The sequence below is a fragment of the Ambystoma mexicanum genome, chromosome 10 (genome assembly GCF_040938575.1).
Source record: "Ambystoma mexicanum isolate Mex_15411 chromosome 10, UKY_AmexF1_1, whole genome shotgun sequence".
NCBI lineage: Eukaryota > Metazoa > Chordata > Amphibia > Caudata > Ambystomatidae > Ambystoma > Ambystoma mexicanum.
The window spans coordinates 1,350,847,034-1,350,874,294 of record NC_090932.1 but is presented as its reverse complement, the minus strand read 5'-3'; positions in this window follow the sequence as shown (position 1 = coordinate 1,350,874,294).

Below are 27,261 nucleotides of genomic sequence, written 5' to 3'. Positions count from 1 at the left end.
TTCATGCTTAACATTTTGGGAATAAATGACAACCATGAGAAAAAAATGGGAAATTAATATTTTTGCAATAAACATGTTATATGCTAAGGCAGACCGCAATATATAATCTTTATATATATATGCAGCAGTAAGAAAATGTCAAATTAAAAACTTTTTTTAACATCTGTCTTGAGCACTACCCCCCTCCTGAGTCACCTCCCCTCCACGAATCCCAAGACTTTCTAGTCCTTAAAACCAACTCGATTGTGAATCACTTCCTCTTTTCTTACTGTTCTCGATAGCAAGTCAAGTATTCTCTTTCCTTACTTGACCATCTGCAGTTTCCTTGTGTCAGAAATCATCTCAGGTTCTCACGCAGATAACTGACTTCACAGACTTCAGTGCTTAATGAAAGTCACTACAAGAGTTAACCTAGTTTGAGTGCTCTCCACTCTTGTTCAGCACTCACCAGAAGGTTCAGCCTACCTGTTTAAACTGGTAAAAGCTCGCTCTGTGCCCCAGTCCTAATGAAAGTCATCTTCCACCCATGCTCGTATTTGTGACTAGTTCCTGCAGACATGTGCTCGTGTCGTTTGATCTTCCCTTTTCAGCACAAAAGATCCTACACGAGTCTTGGCCACCTCTATACCATCCACCCAGTTTGGTGCTCTGTGGGAGAGTTTGAGCAGTGGGGCAGTGCAGAGTACTCTGGACAAGCCTGGGGACTGATACATCTTCACTTCTTTCCAGCTCTGCTTGTGTGCAACTGCACAGTTATCTAACTCAGCCTCTTCGTCTATGCTGCACACTTTAACACGTGCTCCTGTCTTGTCCGGATGGTCCTTGCACATTTGCTCTCATGCTGCACCTCTTTCTCACTTGAGGGAGTGTTTGGGAGGATGGAGGGTCAGTTCCAGTCAACATCAGTTCATTTACGATATCAGACAGTCCAAAGCCTGACATTTTATGATACTAACTTCTTTACGCACCCAAACTCATGTCCATTCCCAGTTCACTCCAACAATTAAAGGCCCCGTTGGACCAAGGTCAAATAGAGGTTGCAGCTCAGAAACACACTTTCTTCATGCAAAATTGGAAACGGCTCAGCTTCACAGGAATGTGAAACTGGCACTTTGGTTGTATGTTAACCCCCCTAAAGGGTTATTGTAAAGGTTCAGATTCAATGCTGCTAAGGGTGGGGGGGAGGCACGTATCATTTGTGCAAGGAATGTGTTGATATTAAGGATGACGTGGTGGGTGACAACGAGGGTGGGGACGTCATTGAATGCAACGCTTCTTGCATAAATTGACACAGAAGCAGGCGCATCATGAGAAGACCCATGCTGCAATATAAAGAGGGGTGGGTGCTGTGACGGCAGTACAGGATAGTTGTATAGAGCGGGCAAAGAGTGGGGGTGCCAGATGTCATAGGGGGGCTTATAGTAAGGGGCTTTTTGAGCAATATGTGAACCATAGAGAAGCCATCATTTTGTTTGTAGGCCCACATTATGAAAGCATTGCTCACAAACAACACATACGCAATGAGCTGCAGGCCTTCTGTGGCAAGCAGTATGTATTTATTGAGCATTCAGCAGAAACAGTGTGCTGAAATGTTGCCCGGCTGAAGTTTCCCAGGAGAACGCAGCCAGAGTGAAGTCAGTCTAAGAGGTACTTTTGAGGCCAAGCAGCTAGGAACCTAGGTGCACGAGGAGAATTGGCAGAGAAATAGAAATTAAATGCATTTAGTTAAACTCCAGCCACAGTGTGGTCAGACTACACTTGGCAGCAAGGTGTTAGAAGAGAGCTGGAGGGCCAGACCATTGAGGTAGGGGCTATGGGGCACGGGATGGGGAGCCAATCAACAGTGGTTTCAGTGTCCCTTGGGTGCAACATTGTACAGTGTCCATGCTGATGTCCGCATGGCACACCATTGGCCAGACTCAGTGTGAATGTCTCCCCTTGCCATCTAAAGCTACTTTGTATATTAAACATTGCCAACCAATGGTACATTTGTATTTCTCACTGATCAGCACAATCACCTAATTGAGGGGCGGTGTGGGAAGGTTCGGGATGTCACGAGGAGTGTTAATGTATCTGTGGCCAAAAGATGTATTACCCAATTAGGATCTGACGTAGTCCAGCCAATCAGCTATTGTGACCTGCCTCAAAAATGTCACTAAAATGTTGTATGGCAATTTGGAATAATTATGTATTAAATGTTTAGCCGCAGGGGGCTGCATAGACAGCCCAATTAATTAGGTTCAGTTCCACAGGACTGTCTGAACCGTGCTTCACAGCTGTTTGGGTCCAATACATTTGCGTTACTTCTTGCTTGGTGTTCATTATTTGTTTTTTAATTTGTTTTCTTCTGCGGAGTTACTTTTACCAGAGGTCCCCTGGCACAGGGTTAGGTAGATCACAGGAAGTTGCATCACCCTTAAAAGGTTATGCTGGATCACAGGATGGTGCAAACTGTTCTGGAGTTACCCATACCTACTCACAGAGCTACAATGATTTTTGTGATTCATCAATTTTAATCAGACATTTGAGTAAGACTTCTGTCAGCTATCCAGCACCATAATCAAATGACTTGGAAATTCATTCTCTTTGGAAGTAAAGCCCACATGAAGCCTTCACCCTGTGAGAAGTTTGAACCCACTCATCCAAGCCCTGCAACATCATTGTGCATTACTGGCAGCTGAAACATCATAATGGCCGCCGGAAAGCATGCTGCTGGCCAAAAATCACCAAAAGTGCACAGGGAAAACATGAAAAATAGGCTGCCATCCATTTTTGCCTATGTCAGTGAGCACAGGAGAACACTGCCTAAAACCACCATACAGATCCAACCTTCTTGTTGGGTGTTCCACATTACTCTACTGCAAGAATCCGCATCAGCACAATATCAGCGAGAATCCTATGCTACCAAGCTAAACCCCCTTTTTAAAGATATTAATTCAAGACAGCTGTCAAAAATGGGTGCAGTACTGGGGCTCGCCACTGACCGGCGCTGGCGCTCTCTAAATTCTGACAAGAGAACCTAAGTTGCAGAAGCTAAAACTTTGCCAAAGAAGAGAATTCCATCAAAATGCCAGAGTGCCACACATTGATTTAATGTGGAAAAAGAATTGATTAAAGAGATGTTGCTTATTTCAGTTTATAATGTTATATTTTATTCAAAAGGAACTAAGTTGCCATTGACTAGAAGGCAATCTGAGTTAATTAAAACTCCAAAAGGCTTGCTGTCTCTGGGAAGCCTTCACACCTACTCTTCTCAGGCCTCTACACCAGAAGGCGGGAAATCACATGGTCCTGTTAATCAGATAGAGAGTGGCACCCTGCTATGCTAGCAGGAACACAAGACAATGGATTCTTTCAGCTGAATAGGATATGCTGATTTGGGTGTAACTGTCAACACTGCTCTGGGAAAAACAAGACATGTGACCTCTGAGGCAAGCCAAGCTTCTAGGGGCGGACCAGACTGAGATGTGAATTCCATTGAGAGCAAATTTATGTTTTATAAAATTGCTTGTAACTAATTGTAACGAGCTGATAGAAATGTACAATTTTGAGATTCTTAAAATGACACCTTCACTCACAGTTGAAGACGAAGTTGGACGCTGTGGGATGTTCTGAGGCCTAACCACGTAATTAGTAATATTGTAGACACTGTGTTTATTCTAGAAAAAAGGAAAACATACAGTAATATGCGAAGAGAGGGTGTGTACCTCTGTGTAAGATTTGGTGCAAAACCAATATTGCGAAACCCACTAAAATCGTGAATAAGTTGTCATTTCTGAACCCAAGCTCTTAGAAAGATCAGGGTTGAACAGAGACCTGTCTTAATTAATTGTACATGTAATTTCAACAACTTGTGTATCTGGGAGCATGTTTGGTTATGAAAAATTGTTTTCTAAGTAAATGCAAGGGGGAGTGTTCTTTCCTTCAGCCATAAAGATGATACCTGATGACTCATTCTGACTCACTACTCTGTTCTCCAGTCAGAGGACAGTACATCCTTTAACCTATCAGGATACTCAGAGGGTTGGGCATAGACGGTCAGCCTCCACACCCCCTTTGAGAACACATAAAAAGAACCACTGAAGCCCAGAGAGGGACTTCTCTTTCCACTCTTCAACCGATTTCTTGTGCAGCACTTTGCCGGGAAGACTCCAGATAGTATTCAGACAGAGACTCCAGATAGAGCCAGAGACCAGACTCTAGAACCCAGCTCTAGAACCTTAAGCAGGGGCCTAACCTAAAAAGCTGAACTCTTCTCAGCAGGCCTCAGAATCCAGCAACCTAACTAAACTGTTTCTATCTAGAATCATATGCCAGACCCAGACCCAGAAAGCAGAGCTGTATCCAGAACCCGTCAGACCCAGACCAGACCGCTGTGCAGTGCTGATAGCAGACCAGAGGCCACGGTGTGAGCAGAACCAGTGCCTGATCGTCCAGTGGCAAGAGTGCAGTCCAAACCTGACCAGATCTGTGACGAGGTCCATTCCAGTCCAAAACTAGGAGTGAGTATCCAGTCTAAGAACTGTACAGAACCAATCTCTTAGTTTAAAATAATCTTATTCAAACCATTTCAACCTGTCCAGAACTGCATAGAAATCGTGTGTTCATTCTGTGATTTCAATCTGTAAAAGCGTCATCTGTCATTCTGAAATCTTGATTTCATTTCTGAAAATCTACCTCCACAAAAACGTCCGTGTCTTTTGAACCGCACGTCCTAGAAGCAATATTTAACTGTCATTTTAAAGCTAAGATCCTCAGCTTTCCAACAAACCCAAAACAACAAAAATGTAATTGCGCTTTACGCACTCACGAAAAGTGCCACGAATTGAAAACTAGCTCAATTTCACCACATGTTAAAAATAGATGTCTTTTGCTTGCAACTGCTGAATTTTGTTTGCTATCTGATAATCACTCATGAATCATTGCTAGTGTTGACCTGTACCAATTCATAGTAACTATCACCTACCCAGAGTCCCCTTTAGTGAATTAACATCACTTTTAACATATTTTTTCACTCCATTGCAATCGAATTTAAAAATATTTTTGCCTGTTTAAAAGCATACCGGTTTTCTCTAAGCTTGCTGGGGGGAACTGGAATTTGAACTGCATTTTGATTGTATCCCTGAAACCTGTGTGCTCCTCTTTCCATCTCTTTATATTGCATAAGGGGGGAGTGAGTTGTCACAAGGGAAAAAGTGATCATATTATCTATTGTTGAAACCATATCAAGTTTATTTCCGTGCTGCATTCTTTCCCATCTTGCTTCCCTTGAAGCATAAACGTATTCTCTGCTACCTTATTCTTTCTATACCAACTCCTAAGTGATCAAAGAATTGTGCTATTGTTATATTACCCATTGTTGATCACTATTATATTCATAAGTGTGCTATCAAATATTAAATTGTTCATAAAAGTGTTATAAATATATATTGTTTTATTCCTCAAATAAATCTTTTAATTTGCAAAACAAACTTACTTCTTGGCTCAGTGAGGTCAGGGGGATTCAAAGAGAGGGGCGTTATATGAGGGTTTATCATCCAGATTCAAAGAATTTGACATAAAAATATATTAATAAGGGCTTCCATCGGGCATCCCAGACTAGGCATTGACTTAGTTGGATTGCAGGATTGAAGTCACTTACAACCCGCTCTGTGCTTTTTCCAAAGAGGAAACAATAGCTTCTTTTATCCGATGGGCTACTATTTACAAAAAGTCTCCCCAGCAGAGTGCAATTGCGCCATATAAGAAAACTTCTAGCCATCAAACAATAATTCAGAAAATGGCGTAATCCTTTGGAGGGAGCTTGGCACACTGTGGAATTGCTTACTGATCATAAAATCCTGACCTCCAGAAAGAGGCCTGATTCCCCAGCCACTATCCTGCTCATTGAATCCTGTATTTTGCTTGAAATTTGTCATATTGTGCTCCCGCGATACAAGTAAAATCTGATTCTTTGTCCCGTACCTACCCCATCTCCATGCACCCACTGGGCCCTCTATCTATGCCATGGATTTTTCCAGCCAGCAACATTGTAGCTTTCTTGGGTTTGGAGAAGCAACTTATGGCATTGCTTCAAGCTTCTGAAACAACACCCAAAGTTGCAACTGACATGAAGGCATTTTATACTTGTAGGGTCATCTATATGTTCCTCTGCCAGAAAATTGGCACAGACATTTTAAATAAAGCCATGTTTCTAAGCTCTGTGGCCCTCAGGGCAAACCGAGACAAAGATGGTGCAACAATGGGTATGCTAGCCACACAAATCGAACCATGTTGACGCCTATGTGCAAGACTGCACAGTCTGTGCACAACAGAAAGAAACCCAACAACTACCCTCTGACCCTTGCTACTGTTGGAAATACCTGAGAGACCATGTGGGGGAGGGTCATAACCATTGATTATATTTCTGAATTTTCCTAACACAAAAACACACTGTTACGTGAAAAGTGGTCAACACTTGCTCCAAGATGGGGCATGTTATTCCACCCACCCACAGTACTCCCATATGCAGTAAAGCTGGCCACGCTGGTCAAACACCAAATTTTTACCTGCCAGAGTGGTATTGGGTCAGTGACCTCAGTTCACTGCTAGTATTTGGTATGCTGTGGCCGACCAATTAGGATTCAAAGTTAATCATTCCACTGCTTTCTATCCCCAAATAGATAGACAAAAGGAATGAGTTAGCCAGATGATAGAACAGCATCTCATCTGTTTCATAACTTACACCTGCCAGCTGAATGTGCCCAAAACAATATCATTATGCATCCATTGATATGTGTCGTTCCTACTGCCCGACAGGTTTCCACCTTTGGTTGATCCCTGTCACGCTGTACAGAAATAGGCTCTTCTCCAAAGCGTTGGAGTTAACCATGAAGATGGTCTATGAACACCACATTGTATTGTATTGTATTGTATTGTATTGTATTGTACTTATCGTTCATATAGTACCAATTTTATCATTATTATAGTTTCAATGCGCTGTTAGTTGGAACGCCCTTGAAGGACCGAAGTCCAGAGTGTTGGAGGTCAAGCAGTATGGTAAGGATGTGTGTGTGCTTTTGTCCCAAAAGGCTTAGGAGTGCTGCCCAGACTTTGGTAGATGAAGCAAAACATGTGGACATGTATGTGGATGGGTGCTGAGAGGGGTGGGGTGGCAGCAGTGATAGAGAATCACAATGGGCCTAATTCACAGAAGCGTTTTATAATGGCAACACCCCATTGGAAAACGTTCTGTGAATCAGGGCCTATGTGTTCAACATGCTTGAATTTGTCGTAGATATGTGCTGCATTCTTCTGACAGTGCTTTTGAGGCATAGTCTGTTGTAAGTCTTTGGAGAAACGATGTGAACAGCACAACCACATTTTGTCGTAGTCCTTGCTGTATACTGATGTGTGTGGATAGCCATGCCTGGGGCCAGTGGAGTGGTGTATTATACATACCATACTTCTATTTATAGCGCTTTCTTGTTAGGGCACCCGCTCTGGTACTTGGCATTTTCTGTCAGTTCTTGCGGCTGTTAACAGCAGCGACAACCTTTGGTCACATTGTTTGCCACCCGAGGTGCGAGGCTTGTGCCTCCAAATTCATCTAGGCGGGTCAGATTGTGAGTTTACCCCGATGTCAAACACTTACTGATCATTATCAGGTGGTACCTTTACCAAGGGCTGCCCATCCGATTTGTTCATATTTATGCAATATCTGCCTTCCCCCCCATTCTTTCCAGAGCAATGCTGAGCTGGTTCCTAACCTCCCACATGTGGTGTTGCATAGGGGACACCACCTGGCCTGCTGAGTTGGGTATTGGCCATGGCGGCCTGATATCCCATGTGTTCCCCATGTTGGTGGTGGCATTGGTTCTATCATACCACTGTGATCTACCGCTATTGTTACAATGTGCCTGTTTTCCGTACATGCCTGGTACATTCATTCATCAATTCTGTGACATTACATGGATGAGTGCTGTGAGTCAGCTAGTGGCGTTTGAGGAAAGAGAGGGTCACAATAAGAGTGTAATGGTGTGTGTGGTCTAGGCCGAGGGGAACACAGCCGGCACCGTCAGGAGATTGGCGGTCAGTAACGCCATGAACGCAGCTGGCACTGCCTGGGGTAGATAATTCATATACTTGGGAGTTGAAGTTTACAGGGCTTTTAGGATAATGCAGTAAATAGCCAGGTTTTGAGGGCTATTTTGATGGAAAAGTAGTTTTCGGTGCACCAGATTTGCAGAGGAAGAGTATTCCAGATGGTGGAGTGTTGTGGTGGAATAGTCAGGAGGAGAGTTGAGCCTGATCGGATATTTCTGGGGGGCTGTTAGTGTATGGCCCAACACACAACCCAGCATGCCAAAGACACTTACAAGTGATTGGCCGATTACAAATAATGACCAGCTCCTGCCTACACAGTTCATGATCCAGTTTGGCTCTCAACCAAGAACATTCACAGTCTGCATTGTTCCTGCAAGGTCAAACCCTGCTTTGTTGCTTCTTTTAGAATCCTGACAATAATGTTCTAGTAACTGCTAAACTGCTACTTCCCAAGCATTGATAGTTACATCCTTTGTTTCATGCTTCCCTACTTAATCCTCATCATTCTAAACACAAGCACACTACTGTCTCTAGTATTACAGTTTCTGATTCTGCTTCACCGGAAAATAAGTCTGTCCTTGATTTCCACATGCTAGGATGCAAACTCAAATAGCTGATTCTCTGGAAAGAGTTAAGTCCCAGAGAATGCTCCTAGGAACCTGCCCCCCCTGTTCTGCCCGAGACTCCATCAGCTCTTCTGATAGATTCCCGGTGCCACCTTATAAAACCTGGTCCTTTCGGGGGAGGTGGGTTGCCAGGCATCAGATAAAGTTCTCCACCTGTGTCGGTACTATTCAGAATATCTTTCCCACCTGGGTAAAACCCATCTACAAAAAGCTAGCTCCATGTCCATGCCCACACATCATCCTTAAAGTCGGAACTGCTGATCACCAAATGTCCTCCACCAGTGTTGGCCTTGCATCAGACAGTCTGTGGGTCAGTGAAAGAGTCTTAGCACCAGGACCTTGGGGAGATCTCTTGGGTATTCTGGGTACTGATTGCTCTTCACTTCTCTTCCAGCCTCACTTGTGTCCCACTCACAGCTATTCATCCCAGCCATTCCTACATTTACGCTACATGATATGATATGATATGATAGGATATTTATAACACACTTAATGCCTAGAGGTTTCTAAGCGCTGGGATCGAACCTGTGTTGCTCCGTGTCGTCTTGCTTCCAAGGCAAGCACGTTGCCCTTGAGCTATCCTCCAGAGATGCTTGAGAGAACAATGCCTGCTCCTTTCCTGTCAACACAGTACCGACCCATTTGCATTCAAGAGACACCTTGTTATCACCTCATCGAGAGAGAGATTTGAGGGGGTTGGTGCCAGACAGCATTGGTTTCTGTACATTGTCAGATAATCCAAAGCCTGACACCTAGTTTACTGTGCTAGTTATTACTCTTTTGAGTTTGTGGTGCTGGGCCCCATAGAGTTTGCTCTACTATTATGGACCTTGTAAAGTTGTACAGAGTGGAAAAGCAGATGACAACACTATTGTGTTGTGCCTTATGGTCGTATCTAGAACACACTACTGTGTTGTGCCTTATGGTCGCATAGTGACCACACTACTGTGTTGTGCCTTATGGTCATATCTAGACCACACTATTGTGTTGTGCCTTATGGTCGTATCTAGACCACACTACTGTGTTGTGCCTTATGGTCGCATAGTGACCACACTACTGTGTTGTGCCTTATGGTCATATCTAGACCACACTATTGTGTTGTGCCTTATGGTCGTATCTAGACCACACTATTGTGTTGTGCCTTATGGTCGCATACTGTGCCCTGATTTTGCTGCCCACATTGCATTCTGTTTCTAGTTGTGCCATGTTGAACGATACCCTCGCCATGCCTCAACAATCCACCAGCTCACCAGCTGCCCCACTGGCATTCCTCTCCAACATTCCTCCCACCTACTTCCTACCATCATTCTTCACTGAAAGCATCCCCACAGCACGTCATCCTCCACCCAGCATAACTTCCTACACCAGACCCATCCACACCAGGAACCAACTCCTAGGTCTCCGTTCTAGATACCCTAGACTCACCCACCAAGCACCTCCCACCACTCTTAACACGCCTAACACGCCATCCCTTACAGTCAAAACACCCTTACCTAAACCCACCATGCCGCACCCCATCCCGGCGACACCACTCAACACCACCCCTACCTCGGCCCAACACACACACAACCTACAGTGTGCCCTCATAAACGCCAGATCCATCCCTGCCCATGCCATTGAAATTCACGAACTCCTAATTAGCTTGGACCTCGACATCTTAGCCATCACCGAGACATGGCTGCACAGCGCTGCAGGGCCAGCCCTCAACCTTACTATCCCACAGGGGTACGCCATTATCCGGCAAGACCGCCTCTCCTCAGTAGGTGGTGGGGTAGCATTCATCCTGAAAGATCACCTCGAGGCCAGACAAATCACCTCCAATCTAGGTGACAACATAGACTCTCTAGCTATAAAAATTGCCCTCTCCCCTAACTCCACCATCACCTTCAACCTAGTCTACCGCCCGCCCGGCCCCCTAACAGAGTTCCATGAGAACCTTGTACACCGCCTAACAGAAAACCTAAAACTCACCTCCAAAAGCATCCTTCTAGGTGACCTTAACCTGGGGTATAACGATAAAAAGGACAAGCCTGCTAAATCTCTTGCACTAGCCTTAAAAGAACTAGGCTTCGACCAAAAAATAACCTCACCCACACACAACAAAGGCCGTATCCTGGACTGGATAGCTGACCACAACTGTCACGTCGACATTAGCTCCATCACCCCGACTCCTTGGTCAGATCACCACCTCATTCACTTCTTTATTCCCGCTGTATCTAACACAAACAAACCTAACCCCATCCCCCCAGCACTGGCAAGATGTGTAAAAAATCTCACTAAAGATAAAATTACACCCCACCTTCACATCCTCTCCACAGACCTCAAGTCATCTGACCCGTCAGAATTAGCAGATATCTACAAGAGCACCATAAGCACCGCCATTGACGCCATTGCCCCCTTGCAGACCAAAAAAGCCAAAACTATCAAACACTCAAATACCTGGTTCTCCACTGAACTCAAAGAACTCCGCTCACAGAAAAGAAAAGCTCTAAACTCCTGGCAGAAATCGCCTTCCCCAGCCACCCTATCCTCCTACAAAAAAATCACTGCCCAATACAAAAAAGCCATAATCACAGCTAAATCAGTCTCTTATAATGATAGAATTGCTAATGCAAGCTCCGAATCCAAAGAACTCTTCGCCATTTTCAACGAACTCACCACACCGGCCACCAAATCACAAGACATTGTTAAAGACCAAATCTGGTGCAACTCCATACAATCTGCCTTGTTAAATAAAATTGAACTCCTACAAACAAAAATTAAGGAGCACCACAAAAACCTATCACTGCACCTCAAATCTCCCACCACCACGAGCCACATGCCCACCCCTAGTTCGGGAACCACATCCACCAAAGCCCCCACTACCCCGTTCAAATTCAGGGAAGTCACAGAACACGAAGTTATTGAGATAATGAACAAGATCAAACCATCCAATTGTAAAGGAGACCCCTGCCCCGCCAGCCTGATCAAAGACTGCACTGAAACACTCGCCCCTTTCCTTAAATCATTCATTAATGCCTCTTTCAAAACCAACACTGTCCCTGACAGTCTAAAAGAAGCCTGGGTGCGCCCGCTTCTAAAAAAAACCACCCTCGACCCTGAAGTAGCTACCAACTACAGGCCCATCACCACTGTGCCTTTCCTGCTCAAGATACTGGATAAAATGGCCTACACACAAATCCAGGATTATCTCGAAACCAACCATATCCTAGGAAAAAGACAGTCAGGCTTCCGACCAGGTCACGGAACTGAGTCAGCCCTACTTGATCTGAAAATACAGCTTGCTGACACTATGGATAAAGGCAAACCGGCACTCCTTCTCCTACTGGATCTATCTGCCGCCTTTGACCTTGTCAACCACGATATCCTAGGCATGCACCTAAAAAATGAAGCACACTTCTCCCCGGAAGCCATTGCATGGGTGGCCTCATTCCTAAATGGCAGACTCATGAAAGTCTTCTCAGACACTGCCTCGGCAACCCCTACCACCATCCACTGCGGCGTCCCACAAGGCTCCTGCACCGCCCCCACTCTCTACAATATATTCACCCTTCCTCTCTTCAATGACCTCGACTGTCGTAACATAGCGTATACCAACTACGCAGACGATACGCAGGTACTACTCCCTCTAACTGGGACCTACGAAGAAGATGCGACAGCATTAACCAAAATCTACACAGCCATCCAAACCTGGATGGCGGCCAACGGCCTCTGCCTAAACGGGGACAAAACCGAAATCCTCATAGTAGGGACCAATGAAATTCTCAACAAACTCCCCCCCCAATACAAATCCTTCAACATCGACAACTCCACCATCTCAGTCTCCAAGACTGTTAAAACCTTAGGCGTTCACCTAGATGCCTCACTATCTATGTCTCGCCAGGTCAACGCCATAGCCTCTTCCTCGGCACTTACCACCAAGATGATAAATGCTGTCAAGCCTTTTCTCTCCGCCAAAAACTGCCTGTCCATCGCCAGAGCCACTATAGGTACAAAACTAGACTACTGTAATGCCCTGTTCCTAGGCACCTCCGCCCACAACCTAAAAAAACTCCAAATCACGCAAAACAATGCGCTCCGGGCAGCACTGTCCATTCCAAAAAGAGAACACATCTCGCAAGCAAGGAAAGATGCCCACTGGCTACCCGTGAAGGAACGCATACTTTTCAAAGCCATGACCATCACACATAGATGCCTATCCCTGGATGCCCCACCCTATCTCGCAGAAAGAATCACACCGAAAGCCTCCATCAGACCCACCAGAGCTCACCGCACCAACATGATTGATGTCCCCACGTTTCAAAGATCCAGGGCGGGAGGAACCAGCTTCCAACACCTCGCACCTAAAAACTGGAACTCCTTACCTACCTCACTAAGGAACGAAAAATCATACCATACCTTCCGTAAAAACCTCAAAACCCTCCTATTCCGCTAAAGTCTTCCACATGCACTCTCATGCTTGCATTGTAACCACAGCATAGCATAACCTCTAAGCTCAATGTTTATTACCAATGTGAAATGTACTCGGTAACTCGGTTTACATCTGTAAACACATTCCTATGCTTGTGTTCATGACTAAGTCTGCTGTAACAGCGCCACGATGCCCCAGGGCAGTTCTGTGCGCTTTATAAATGCAAATAAATAAAATAAATAAAATAAAATAAAGATGGCATGGAGTAGTTAGAAGAAAAAAACAAAGACTGTGCCACAGCATCTCTACTCCTGAGCAGAATAACTCAGTAGCTGCGTATGCAGTGGGGGAAACAACCATGTTAGAACCTAGTGGCCCTTTTTGTTAAAAACACTTAAGGGTTTCTAATACTATGTGTTAACAGTGTGTGATGATTGGCCTGCTATTGAGGACAATGAAGGAGAGGAGGTGTACTGAGGAGAGTGCGAGCAGGCTAATACTGAGGCTGTTAATATTGAGTCCTGGAAAAGTCATGAACTTCATTGATACCTATGTGGTGGACTCCATTGAAAGGTTGTTTTCCAAATAGATGGACACTGTAACTAAAACCTTTGAAAAATATCTTAACATGGAAGTTGACACACTGGCTCAGAAGATCTCTAGGACTTCTGAGCAGCCTCTCGTTAAATGTAATAGGTGCAGGGGGGACGTTTCTAACACAATGGGCCTCATTATAAGTTTATCAGTCCGGGAACTATGGTACCGGTAAGCTTGCCGGTATCGTAGTTCCCAAACCGGCAAACTACGATTTGTAAACGGTGTCTGTGCATCCAGCCCCCTTATACCCATTCAGCCCTATAGGGCTGAATGGGAATGGGGAGCATCTTTTTTCCGGTGCCTACAAATGGCCAATTACTGGGCCGGCCGGAATGCCCCAGCAATTCGCGGGCGCCAGAAAATATTGCAAGTTTGGCGGCAGCCTGTCGGTTTTACCGGCAAGGCTACTGCCAAACTTGCAATGAGGCCCAATACCTTGAAAAGCTCCAAGAAAGAGGAAGCAGATGTTGCATGAAGAGCTCACATGCAGTGTATTACCTCCACCAACTGGGCCCTGGATTAAAGCAGTGGCGTTTCGGACAATAAAGAAGGTGTGTTATACCCTTTCTAGAATGGATAGCCATGATGATGATTTTGTAGCCCAAAGGGCTGGTGGTCTGGAGCCAAATCCACCTCAGTTAGATTGCTGTCACTATTCAATATTATTTTATGGGATTATGTGATTGGGGAAGATACTAGCTTGCTCTATTGTGAAAAGACACCATAAATGAGGATGACGTTGGAGAAAGCCGGTCTTCTTTTCAACGTTCCCTGGGGGCTCTCGTGCTTAATCTCTTTGTCATGTCACACGCCATCTCTAGGGAAAGAGCACCTCTGGCAGAGTATGCGTATACTTTTCTTAGTGGCCCAATTCCTGTACCAAGATAATGACACAGCACCTCTGTACTAATCTCCCTATTCTTACTACATGTACTTTATTAGTTGTTTGCAAGATTGGCATTTTTCATGGAATATTAGAAGAACTTAGCTGATCTAAAAGGGTGAACACAGCCTGGTTCACCTGCCAGGATCATATTCTCAATAGGACTGATCTTTTGTTGAAAATCCTTGGCCTAGCTGAGAAGTCTACATTTTGTGAGCACACTCTTGCTCCTGGCACATTAGTACTTGGGCACACAGGGCCTTGGGCATTCTTGATGTCACTAAGGATTTGGTATCCCATCAACAATGGTGTGTATTGAAGATCAGCCCCAAGTTGGGAGCGCCTTATGTCTAAATAGTCTGTCTATTTTTTAGAAAATTGTTTTGGGGGGAATTTGTGAAAGATTTGGTAAATACTTTTAATTCTTTAGACAGGGCTTAGATGACACTTAAGTGTCTGTTTAACCCTAGGCCTAAGCACAGTAGGGGTTGGTCTTCTGGCAGGGAAGCTCGGACTTCAGATCTTCTTTTCAAGCAGCATCTTGTGGGATATTTTCAGCCTAGGAAAATGAAGAGAAAGGCCAGGTTAGGCCTCTAATTTGAAATACATTTTTCTTATGTTAAGGCACACGGGTGAATGAAAAGCCTGCCTTAAATATTCAGTGCTGCTAAATGTGCCTTGCAAATCAAAATACATGTATTTCTCCAGTTGTGGAATATTTGGAAATGGAAAAGCAGTATTGTTGGTTGAGTGACAAAAAGCAGCATTCTTCATTGAAACTGTCACATATCAAAATGCTGCACACCCTAAAAGTTAAGAGTACAACCTGGGCCTTGCATGAGAAATTCAAAGTCATGTTAGTGTCATTCATTTCGTTGGACTGGGGTCCACTTTTCAACACAGAAACTGACATTGTGTTAAATGGAAAGGTGTGTGCATTTTGTAACATGTAATGAATACCTGTAGTGAAAATGCCCATTGTGAATGACAAAATGAACAGCAGTCCTTCACTTTCAGTTGCCCCATTGAAAATAAAATGTTGTGTGCAAGAGAAACTAGTTCAAAAGGGTCTTGCATGCACATGTCACATCTGAAGTAACAAAAATGTTGCTAAGAATGAACATATTGTGATGATAAAATGAACAGTGATGTCAAGATGTAAGTTATTAAAATAAATAAAAGACTTCACAAGAAAAATGATGGCACAGATTGAAAAGACTATTTTCTTTCAGATGCAACATGTAAATCTCTTACAAGCCCAGGAAAGTCATGGCTGTAGGTTTCAATTCTTTAAAACAAAGAGTCAGTTGCTGGACAGAACACTCAGGCAGTGATTAAAAACTTTATGAGAACCTGGCCTCTGGGAGAAGCATTAAAATGACCAATACCCATGGACGAAGAAGGGCAAATGAGTTAACTCCAGGCTAAATCACAATTGAGCCCAGAGACTGGAGCAGATGCTCTGGACCATGTGGTTTCAAGGAGAATGAAATTTAAGGAGAATTGTGAAATAAAGGTAAAGGTTTAGATACATGTTGAAGAGTCCCATTAGTTTAAATGGACTATCATAATGGGTGATTTTCTCAGTAACAATAAGTCACACCAAGTCCATCCGAGTGTCATTTTAAAGTTGGTGACAAGCCCGTTATTTGATGTCTTGTGTATCTAAGCGCCATTTTGGGAATTTCAGTTACAACCTAAAATGTGTTCCTACCTTCCCTGAACATTTTATGAATCCAAAAGTTGGGGAGCTGATGGCTTGTTAAATTTGCTATCTGGGTAAAAAATGTCACATTTGTAATTATGGTAATGTTTGCGGAAAGGGCGAATAAAAAAACATAGCTTTCACATGCAATACCGTGCCGAAACTAAAATTTGCTCCACAGATCTGTCATGATTAGGGGAACATGAATATCTAGGCAGTATGATGTTTATTTATAAATTGATCATGTTTGCCATGTGCAGACCTTTTGAGTGCAAAGCTGACAGGTAAAAAATAAATGTAAATGACAGCAGGGTTCCTCTTCACATCACTTCCATCATAGAACTCCAAGCAGAGAGGGGTTAGACCGTGGGGGGATGAAGAGGGGATAGACCTCCACTGAAAAGTAAGAACCAATAAACTGGCACCATCTAATTTTAATATTTGGAGGTGTGCCTTATGCGGTAAAAAGCCCTTGCTCCATGGGGAAGGTGGGACAACTTTAAAACCAGTGGAGGGAAGAGTTGCCTAAACATCTTGAAGGAGCCTATAATCTATCTGGTTGAATCCTGACACAGCTGCCTGATATTACCCGGGTGGAGAGGTTCCAATTGATGGAAACTTTACCTTGCATGGGCGACAGAAACTGGGAAAACCTAAAAGATGACTTGCCCTATGATTAAGGAGAGCCATATGAGGGATCGATGCTGGTGACTATCTTTGATTGAGTTGTTTGACCAGACCCTTGTGCTGTCCAAAGAGGAGCCCTGCTTTTTTTCCCTGAGTGGCAAAAACAGAGGTCCATTGTAAGTAGAATTGATCCATTTGAAACCAAGTGTGTGAGGGACCTGCCTGCATTAATATTTTCCCTTCATAGTGGGTGGGGGGGCAAATTGTGTAGACCCTTATCATATTTTACTGAATATGAATTTAATTAACTCCCATATAGATTGACACAAGGGGAGCTTAGGGGAGTTCGACACCTCTGCCCTTCTTCCTAGCGAGAAGATATATTATACTAATTTAAAGTAATTAATGGGCATTATTTTTCTGTCAACCCCAGACTGCTCTAAAGAAAAAGGGCTCCCTTGTTCAAAACGAAATTCCCAAATGTCCCCACTCCCCAGACTTTGTTTTTACACAAAGTCATACTTTTGGCCAACATGAAATTCCTAACTGGTCCCACTCCCTAGGCCTGCCCTTTAAACAGAGGAGTGCTGCATATAACTGATACCTGGGTTTTTGGTGCTGGGGAGAGAAGTGCTTTACAGAGTGAAACCAAGTGTGATTCTCAATTGAAAAATATACACTCTTTCCTGAGAGTGAGTAAATTACCATGATTTTGTATTGCTTTTGGGTGAAAAAGTAAGAAGGGTTGTATACATCAAAAGTTATCCTCAAAAAGTCAGGGTGATTTCTAAAATTGCTAGCATTTTTAAATGTGAAGGAAAATTAAACCTACCCAGTATTGCATGTGACATTGTTTGAAAACCAAATGGTGCTTCGTTTTAAATGTAAACCTTATCAAGTACTATTTACCTGTTTATTACAAAAAGGAAAAAGTGTGTTTTGCATTGAAGCTTTGTTTTGTGCCACAGAGAAGGTGGCGTGTGTACCTATTTAGTGCAAGATTGATTGAAGCTATACTTTAAATAAATATATATATATATATTCTCTCTATACCCCGGCCTGGTTCTTGGCTGATTGTTGGCACAGGGGGAGAGATCTACATGGCTCTATATGAGTCATAGATAGGGCTAGCTGAACCAAAATAACTGATTTATTGTGGCCCATCCTAATTGGGGGGAAGGAACTCCCTATGTTAAGCATGGTCTCCCAATATATTGTTACAATCTACACCAGATTCCCAAGCTTCCCAAATCAAGGTCCTTCCCTCACCATGGTCAATCCTCGAGGTAGAGGTTAAAGTGGATTTGGTGTCCAGGGTTTCTTTTCCAGAGTAGGTCTTCAGACTCCGAGCTGCCTTTGGAGGGAGGAATGCTGCATTATTTAGAAATCTGGCCTCTGCAAAGAGAAGTTTAATGTTGCATATTAGGAATCTATTAATGGCACTTAGGGGAGTACTATCCCTTTCTACTTGCCCATCCTGTGCTTTGTCATCTTCTACAGCCATAGGGGCCTTTTCAGGGCAGGAATTCTTTTATTTGTCATTTAGTTTTCATGAACATCGATGCTCATAGCAGACATAATGGCAAATGAGTTTTTATTTGAAGTAAGTGGCATCATCTGTGGCACAATTCTGATAAAAGAGGAGGTGGTTCACGATTAGGCTGGTTTTGAGGACTTAAGACTCAGGATTGGTGGAGGGGCTGTGAGTTATGGGGAGGGTGATCATGGGAGATGTAGTATGTTAGAGAAATGTTTTGAATATGCCATTTTATCACTGCTGCACTAATATGAAGGAAACGGATCACATAATACTTCCCACAATGCCATTCATATAATCCCTATTCTCCTGATTACTACTAGGAGCAATCAACATTATACTGCCTTCTGTTTTTCAAATTTGAGAACATAATGAAAGCCAGAGGGCCTCATTATGAGATTGTCGCTAAAAATCTGTCTATACCGGCATGCCGGTAACAACATGTCTTTGTAGCTGTGATCCCAAAAACAGTGGCTGATCACGAATGTGCAAGCACGTGCATACCTGCATGCCGTAACGGCCGTACCGGCATGCCGGTAACGACCTTCAAACCGCCAGATATCAGCATGATGAAATGCGCACATAACACCTTTGACTTCAGCAACCCCCAAATAGCGGTACCGGTATTAACAATGGGTCTGTTATTACCCGACCCGGAAGTAACGTCATCGCGCCGGAACGGGAAATGCACCGGCAGCCATCTTCAAAAACACAATCATTTGCCATCCTCCACAGACTGGACCTTCTTTGGCTAAACCCCAAACACACCTCAGAGAAAATGTCAAAGGCAACCCAGAAAGGCACTGCCCGCCTGCGGAAACCAAGATTCAAGGACGAGGAGCTCAACATGCTAGCAGATACCCTTGTAGAGCATGCAGATGTGGTCTTCTGTGCTGACCTCAGGCGTCCTGCACAGCTCAGGAAGAAGGAGATCTGGGAGGAAGTGGCAAGGAAAGTTAGTGTGGTTGGCACCACCGCATGCACTGTGCGAGATTGCAAAAAGTGGTGAGATGACCTGCAGCTAAGAGTGAGGAATATCCTGTCGGCCAATCGGAGCCAGGGGCTGGCAACAGGCGGCGGTGCCCACTCACCCATTAAATTGTCAAGGTGGGAAGAAACATGCAGCACATTGATAGATGTCGAGTCCATCGAAGGAGTCGGTGGAGCGGAGTGTGGAGTGCCATCATCGGCAGATGAAGGTTAGTGTCCCTACAAACACCTGACAACCAATGATCACAGCTGAGCAACATATTTGACTGAGATGCGAGCCAATACATGGCCCATCATACACACATACACATATCCCTGTCCAGATGCTGGCCCCACCACTGTCACATCAAAATGCATGCTGCATGCTGCTCCCGTACACAAATACACACCTGACACACCGATGAACTGCAAGTGTCACACAGCACGCAAGACACAACACACCCGTAGGCCCCACAGCAGACACCATGGTGAACATGTGAACACCTGAGGGATGGCAATACTCCCCCCAAACCTTGCACGTACCCAGCCCGTCGCAAAAACAGGCATGCAGCTAATCACATGGCACCAACTGCACAAAGATCCATGCATGCATGATGTAAGCACCACCATCACTGATGCCCTGCCTCTCTCTGTCCCCCACAGGTACGGATGCAGACACCGAAGAACATGATGGAACTGCACAAGCCACAACACCAGCCAAAAGGCCCAGCGGCCAAGATGATGGCACCAAGCCGTCCACATCAAGGGATCAAGGATGGTCCAAGTGCCATGCAAGTCAGCCACCAGTGGCCAACCAGCCCTGCAGCCACCTACACAGGAACACCAGGCACCTGCCCCTGCACCCCTGGAGACACAACCCACACAGGGTGAGGACACATGCGGAATATGAGCATGAGGGCTCACAGTCCACTGCCACAAGCTTTATAGGGGAGACAGCTGCATCAGCACTGCATAGTGGCGATGAGGAAGGGGTCCATGACGATGACATTAATGCTCGAGTCTTCTACTCAGAGGATGTTGGTCAAACCCCAAGTCCCAAGTTACCCCACAGGGCACCCCTCACAGGTAATCTGTAGGATACAGCAGCCATGGATAGTGGTCTCCAATATTGCACAGCCCCGTATTGGCTACAGACAGAACACCAAACCTACCATCCACCTCCACCACCGCGATATGGGACCACAAAGGACGTCTGTCCAGGATGGAGGATCGGCAGGGGGAGATGCATGGATATGTGTAACAATACCTTGCAGATGGCGAGGCAACACGCCGTGCAATGCATGACACCACTGCATACCTGTTGTACCATTGATGTCTTGGGATGTTGGGGGGGTGGGGTGTAGGGAGGAGGGGTGTGTGGGGGTGTTTGGGGGTGTTTGGGGAAGGGGGGTGGGTGGGGGGTTGGGTGGAGGGGTTTGTGGGGGTGTCTAGGGGATGTTGGGGGGAGTGGGGAGGTTGGAGTGGCTGGGGGGTGGAGGGTTCATTCACATTGTAGTTACCATCAGTTCAATACACCCGTTGTGTAAAAAACTCACATGAGTGGACATTGCTTCTTCGGTGTGTGTCAATTTATTGCTATACAGTGCACTGTGCCCATATACCCCACACCCAGTGTCCATAGCCCCACATGCCTGGCACCCTCTGCATCCCAGTACATCAGAATGATTGGTCTATGTCTGATTGGTGCACAGCACGTCCCTCAAGTGTATTGCATCCCGGTCAATGCCCAACATCTACTCCTTCCTCTTCTTCTACTTCACCTGGTGGTGGCTGGTCCATGTCAGGTGGCAGAGGTACGTTCTGCCGGATGCACATGTTGTGCAGCATGGCACATACCATGACGATCTTGCCACCTTCTCAGGTCCGTAAATGAGGGCGCCACCCGACCTGCTGAGGCAGCGGAACCCCGGCTTCAACAGGCCAAATGTCTGCTCAATGACCACACACGTGAGTGTATGGGCACTATTGAAGTCCTCTGTGTGCCTTTTCTGCGGATTCCTGCCAGGTCTGAGGAGCCAGGCCTTCAGGGGATAGCCAGTATCACCTGCATGGGAGCAGAAGCAGAAGAACTGCTCTATTTCCATCTGAGCTTGGCCTGTACATCGTTCATGTTCACATGCAGTATTCTGTCGATGGCTGCTATTGACTTCAAATCTGCACAACTATCTGCCCTGTACACTTCTTCCTAATCCATGGTGCTGGTCTTGGGTGACGTACATGACTTAGGGGCCTTGACATTGGAAACACCAGCCACCCAGGTGGATTGACAAGGTTCATGATGTAGACACATGTGAGGGCTGTGTGGCAGGGGATGACTCCAAATGCATGTTGGGCAATGTTTGATGCATTAGACTGCTGTACTACATGATATTGCTTGTTCAGACTATGATGCATATGCAGTGTAGACACCATGCACGTTACCCTTAATGTCTACACACTCGTCACATTAAATGAGACAATGTGAATGTTGGTAGTGTCTGCCAGTGTTGGGTAGGGGACCATAGATGATGGGTGGTGTCGACTTGCATGCTGGTACTCATGTGCTGTGGGCAATTCCCACACCTATCACACCGATGTAGGTGTTGCTCACTACATGGTGTGTTCAGTTTGATGCATCCTTGTTGCATGTGTACTGCCATTATTTTTCATCTGCACATGTTGCCATGGTGTTATGCAGTGTTACTGTCGGGGAGGGGCAGTGACAGCGGAAATACCTTAGGTGGAATTGATAGTGCGCACTCATGGATGCTTTTACTGCGAGGTGCTTCAATGTGGTCATGTGTTTTCGGCTTCGTGCACATGTGATGGTGCATTGTGGTGCGGAGGGCATGGTCGGGTGTTGTCTGGTGGACATGTTGAAGGGTGTGTGCTGATTGTGTGTGTGACATATACACATTGGTGTGGGGCCAGAGTGCGTCAGACTCCATTGTCTGTGTCATGCATCATATTTGGTTGATTATGGGCACGGTCTTTGGCAGCATGGACCGTGTCCAGACAACCCATTGATGGCACTCCCATGGCCCAGAGGGCAGTGTCTTTGCTTGTGCATGTACACCCCCCCAACACTCTCCCATGGCCCAGAGGGCAGTCTCCTTACGTATGCATGTACACCCCCCAACACTCTACCATGGCCCAGAGGGCAGTCTCTGTGCGTATGCATGTACACACCCCCCAACACTCTCCCATGGGCCAGACGGCAGTCTCCTTGCGTATGCATGTACACACCCCCAACACTCTCCAATGGCCCAGAGGGCAGTCTCCTTGTGTATGCATGTACACACCCCCCCAACACTCTCCCATGGCCCAGAGGGCAGTCTCCTTGCGTATACATGTACACAACCCCCCAACACTCTCCCATGGCCCAGAGGGGAGACTCACCCAGCAGCCAGCCATGTCGTACGAAGTCTCTTTCCATGTAGCGGGGTAGTGAGGAGTTCCGCAGCACCATAGCATCATGCGTGGATCCTGGGTATCTGGCACAGTAATGTGTTATCATCTTGCTGGCATCACACACCATCTGCACATTGGTGGAGTGGTATAGCTTCCGATTGCAGTACACCACCTCCACAGCATGTTGGACTACCAACTTCATGTGGGTGCAGTTGAGGGCACCAATTACATTGGGCATGCCTGCTAGTGCATGGAATGCTATTTTGGTGTCATTCGCCTCATGTGGTGTCCATGGTAGGGTTATGTAGGCCCTTGCCTGCTTTAGGAGTGCATCCAGCACTTGGTTTAGCACACCAGAGAAACATGGTTGCGAGATGCCATGCAGCTGGCCCACTGTGTACTGGTAGGTACCTGTGGCCAGGAAGTGGAGCACAGATGCCACCTTCAGTAGAGGGGGGATGGCAGTGCGGCTGTTGATCAGGCTGACCAAGTCTTCATGTATTAATTCCATTATGGTGGTGATGGTGTCCCTGTCCAGGCGGTACAGGGTGTGGCTCTGTGCTGGGGTCAAGTTGAATGGATTGGCCCTTATACTTGGAATTGGTGGTTGCCTGCGGGGTACAACTGCCTGCACTGGTGGGATTTGCTGGCCCAGTCTCACCCTCCTTCTCCTCCTGCATCTCCTCTGTGTTGCCTGTTGTACTGCCTGCTCAAGGAGTAGCAGTGCAGGCATGTCCTCCAGCACCAGTATGGCAAGTGCTAGTGGTATCATTTTGGTCTTGGAAGGGGTGTGGTGTGTGGGTGTGCTCCTTTTGTGCAGGGCCTGGCTCCATTGCCTCCATCTGTGCTGATTTTGTGCACCTGTGGCAGTTGGGAGCACAGCAGTTTCCTATTAACGGGTGATTTGCGATGCCGGTATTGATGGCATCCTGGTGGCCCCTCTTACTGGCATCTGGATGCCGGTATGTGCATGTCTGTGCGACTCGTGATGTCCTCTTCCTTGCGGCATGCCGTTATTACGGGCACGGCTCCCGCGCGCACGCACGCATGCAGGTACAGTAGTGCACGGCCACAGCGGGTCCTTGTTGATGCCGGTAGGACCGGCATTCCGGGTCGTGATGGGCTGGTCCTATATCCTTATTACCGGACTGCCAATCTCATAATGAGGCCCAGAGTAGCAATTGGATTTGTAAGAGTCACACATTTGAGGTAGGGGATAGTGGGAGGGTCTCTTCTTGGAGACATTATGGGAACATTTAAAAAACAATGACATGTTCAAGAACACGACTGAGGCTCCACAGCTAGTCATATTTTAAGCCAAGGACGAGTATGCTCGTCCTTTTTGCATAGACTTGCATAATAGCCTGGCACTTAAGGGGCACAGAACAACATACAGACGTATTAGACTTTGTGGCTCACATTTATTTTAGTTCTTTTTTGGCTTTTTCCTGACTTAAAAACGGATAGAGGAAAAGTGAAAAGCTGACTGAAGGATCGACTTCTATGTGAGAAATGGATAACGAATGGCCACAATGTGGGAAGACTAAAAAGGTCAGCGCAGCTGAAGCGATGAGCAGAGAATGAAGGCCAATGAAGACATTTCAAATGAATGTGATTAAGTACATGCACGTGTCTGCACATGAGAACAATGTGGTACGTGTGGGAGGAAGAGTAGTAGGTTTTGGTTAGTGAGTAATGGCGAATGAGAGATGAAGCATGGAATGGAGTTAAAGGGGACAATGCGTTTTTCAGATAATGTGAACAATCTCATGGTGACAGCTGTGAGGCGATGCCGATCCATTATTTATTCAATCCCACAGAGCTGCGAGAATGCTTTTTGTTTTCCGCCATTGTGTTGCACGTTATTTTCAGACCACCTGCTGCATCCTTTCCTCCGCTATATAATCTACCCCTCAACAGGAAAATATACTGCATACAACTTTGACGTTTTGTGAAGGCCTAGAAATCAGTAACATTTGTCATTATTATCAATACGCAAGTTGCATTTTAGTGTTATCTTTCTTTTTTCTCATGCCCTCGCCTGCCGGGTCTGGGTTGTTGGCTTCGTGTTTTGTGGCACAGGGTTTCAAGAGGTGAACATCCTGTGAAGGAACCAGAGCATGCGCCAACTGCAGAGCAGATCCTTTGGCAGAGGCCGAGGCAAACACTACACCTATTTTTTGGCTGTGCAAAGTCACTTTGCACCAGTGAAAAGCCCCTTTGCACCGTGCACAATATTCCATGAATCAGGGCCCCAATATCCCAAAATTATGATAAGTTGATAACATCCCTATTGTACTGCTATCTACATTTGAAATCCTGCTGATAAGCTACGGAACATGGAAAACAGAAGGATAAAAACGTCTGATGCTGTAGAAATGAATGCGCAAAACATTCTAATAACAAACCTAGTGACTCATGACGAGTTCGGCTGTATCATAGGAGATAATACTGCCAAACAAAATTGCGCTTACCATCGGTGGTAATTAGTACATGCCTGCCTAATTATTCCTCGCCTGTATTCATTAGGAATTGGAGGTATTAAATAGTAGGAAATGGGCCTGGAGCAAGACGGCCCAGACTTAGCTCTGGAAAATCCCTCGTATATCCTCAAATCGAGTTCTCGCAGCCCGTGCTTCAGAAGCCCTTGTGCTGGAAATGTAGAAACAGCAAAAGCCTCACATACTGTTTGGCAATTGTCCGACTGGTATATATGTCTTGCAATTTGAAGAAATAGTTTTGCTACAGTGAATATTGTGACTAATAAAAAGTGCAGAGTTCGACTTCTATTGTTCGCTTAAAAAGGCTTCTTGCTGAATCACTATCAGACACGTTACACATTTGAAATTATGGGCATTCTTATGCTCCTACACTGCTCTTTGAATTTATGCAAATGACAAGGCTTGGCTTCTAGGAAGAGATACTGTGTTGTGTAACCTGGCCTGTGGACATGCCCTTTGCCCCCCTCTCCCGATAGCCCCGACCCCCCAAGAAGGAGAGGGTACCCGCTATAATTTTTTCTATTTCCAGCACTTGGTATCTTTAATACTGCTGCCTTCAGTACCGCCATTTTTCTGGATGTAATACCTCCCATGGACTGCAGATATGGTGGCTCATTCCGATTCTACTGGTAAAACAGCAAAACTACCGGCGTGCTGGTATTACCGTTGCCAGTGAGGATATTGCCAGAATTACCGGTGTAGTAGGAGTCTGCGGGCACACGTCCATCCCCCCACTGGAAACAGTAACACCAGCATGCTGGTATTACAGGTGACAACAAAGTGCCAGAATTACTTGCAGATAGGTGCCGGTAATAACAATAAAGGCACCCAAACTGCCAGTAATACCGGCACATTGATAGGGTCGCCGGTATGACTGGCGCTGGAAATATTGTCAATGCTGGAACCGGATGACCTGTTGCAACCACTTCAAAAACACAATCCCCTGAATACCCTTGCCCCTACTGTCATCCAGTGCCAGAAGTTCTTCAGAACCATGTCCTAGTTCCCAGATCCTTTGCTCAGAAAGTTCGAGGTCGAGCTCACTGCATTGGTGGATTTGGTAGTCCAGCATGACAAAGAATTTTTGGGTGCAGGCACAGAAGGACCAGCATCCAACATAAGAGTGCCATATGGGATGAAGTAATGGCAAGGGTGACAGCTGCCGGAACTGTCCCCTGCCTCACAAGAGGTGGGATGACCTGAAGGCAAGGGTCTGCGGCCTCATTACCAAACACAGGAGGGAGTGTGCGGATCCGGAGAAGGCACAGTGGACCCCCTTTTCCTAATGCCGTGGGAGGCGACAGCCAGCAGTCGCCTGCATATGGAGGCTATCGAGGGCATAGGAAGTGCTGAGGCTGGAGCAGGGGCCCACGGTGATGGGTAAGTACAACTGTATGTACATGTGCATGTACCCCCAATTGCATGCATCCCCCAGCAAAGCTGCACAGAATGGCGGATGGGAAACAGTTTGACACATGGCAGGCAAATGGGCAGTGAGTGCACACACGTGTCAAGGGATGTGGTTGAATAGACCAATGCACATGCAATTCAGCTGAAACGTGCATGCATGCACATGGATACATGCCAAGCACCCATGTCTGCCAAGATCATCCACATCTGAAAGTGATACCTCACCACACCCACAACAAAAAAACATTGGCAGGCCAACAGTCAACATCCACATGCATGCACAGTGTACACACTCAGCAGGCACCACCAAAACATACATGCATGGGCACTTATCAGGGTAATAGCACCCACGCGACCCACCTGAAATGTTAAACTATGGGGGAGACACATTGTGGCATGAGTGCAATGCAAGCCCACAGACCTATCCACCAAATCACTAACAGCATGTCATTAGGTTTCCAACAGGTACACTGTCCACGGACAGCTAAGAGGCTAGACC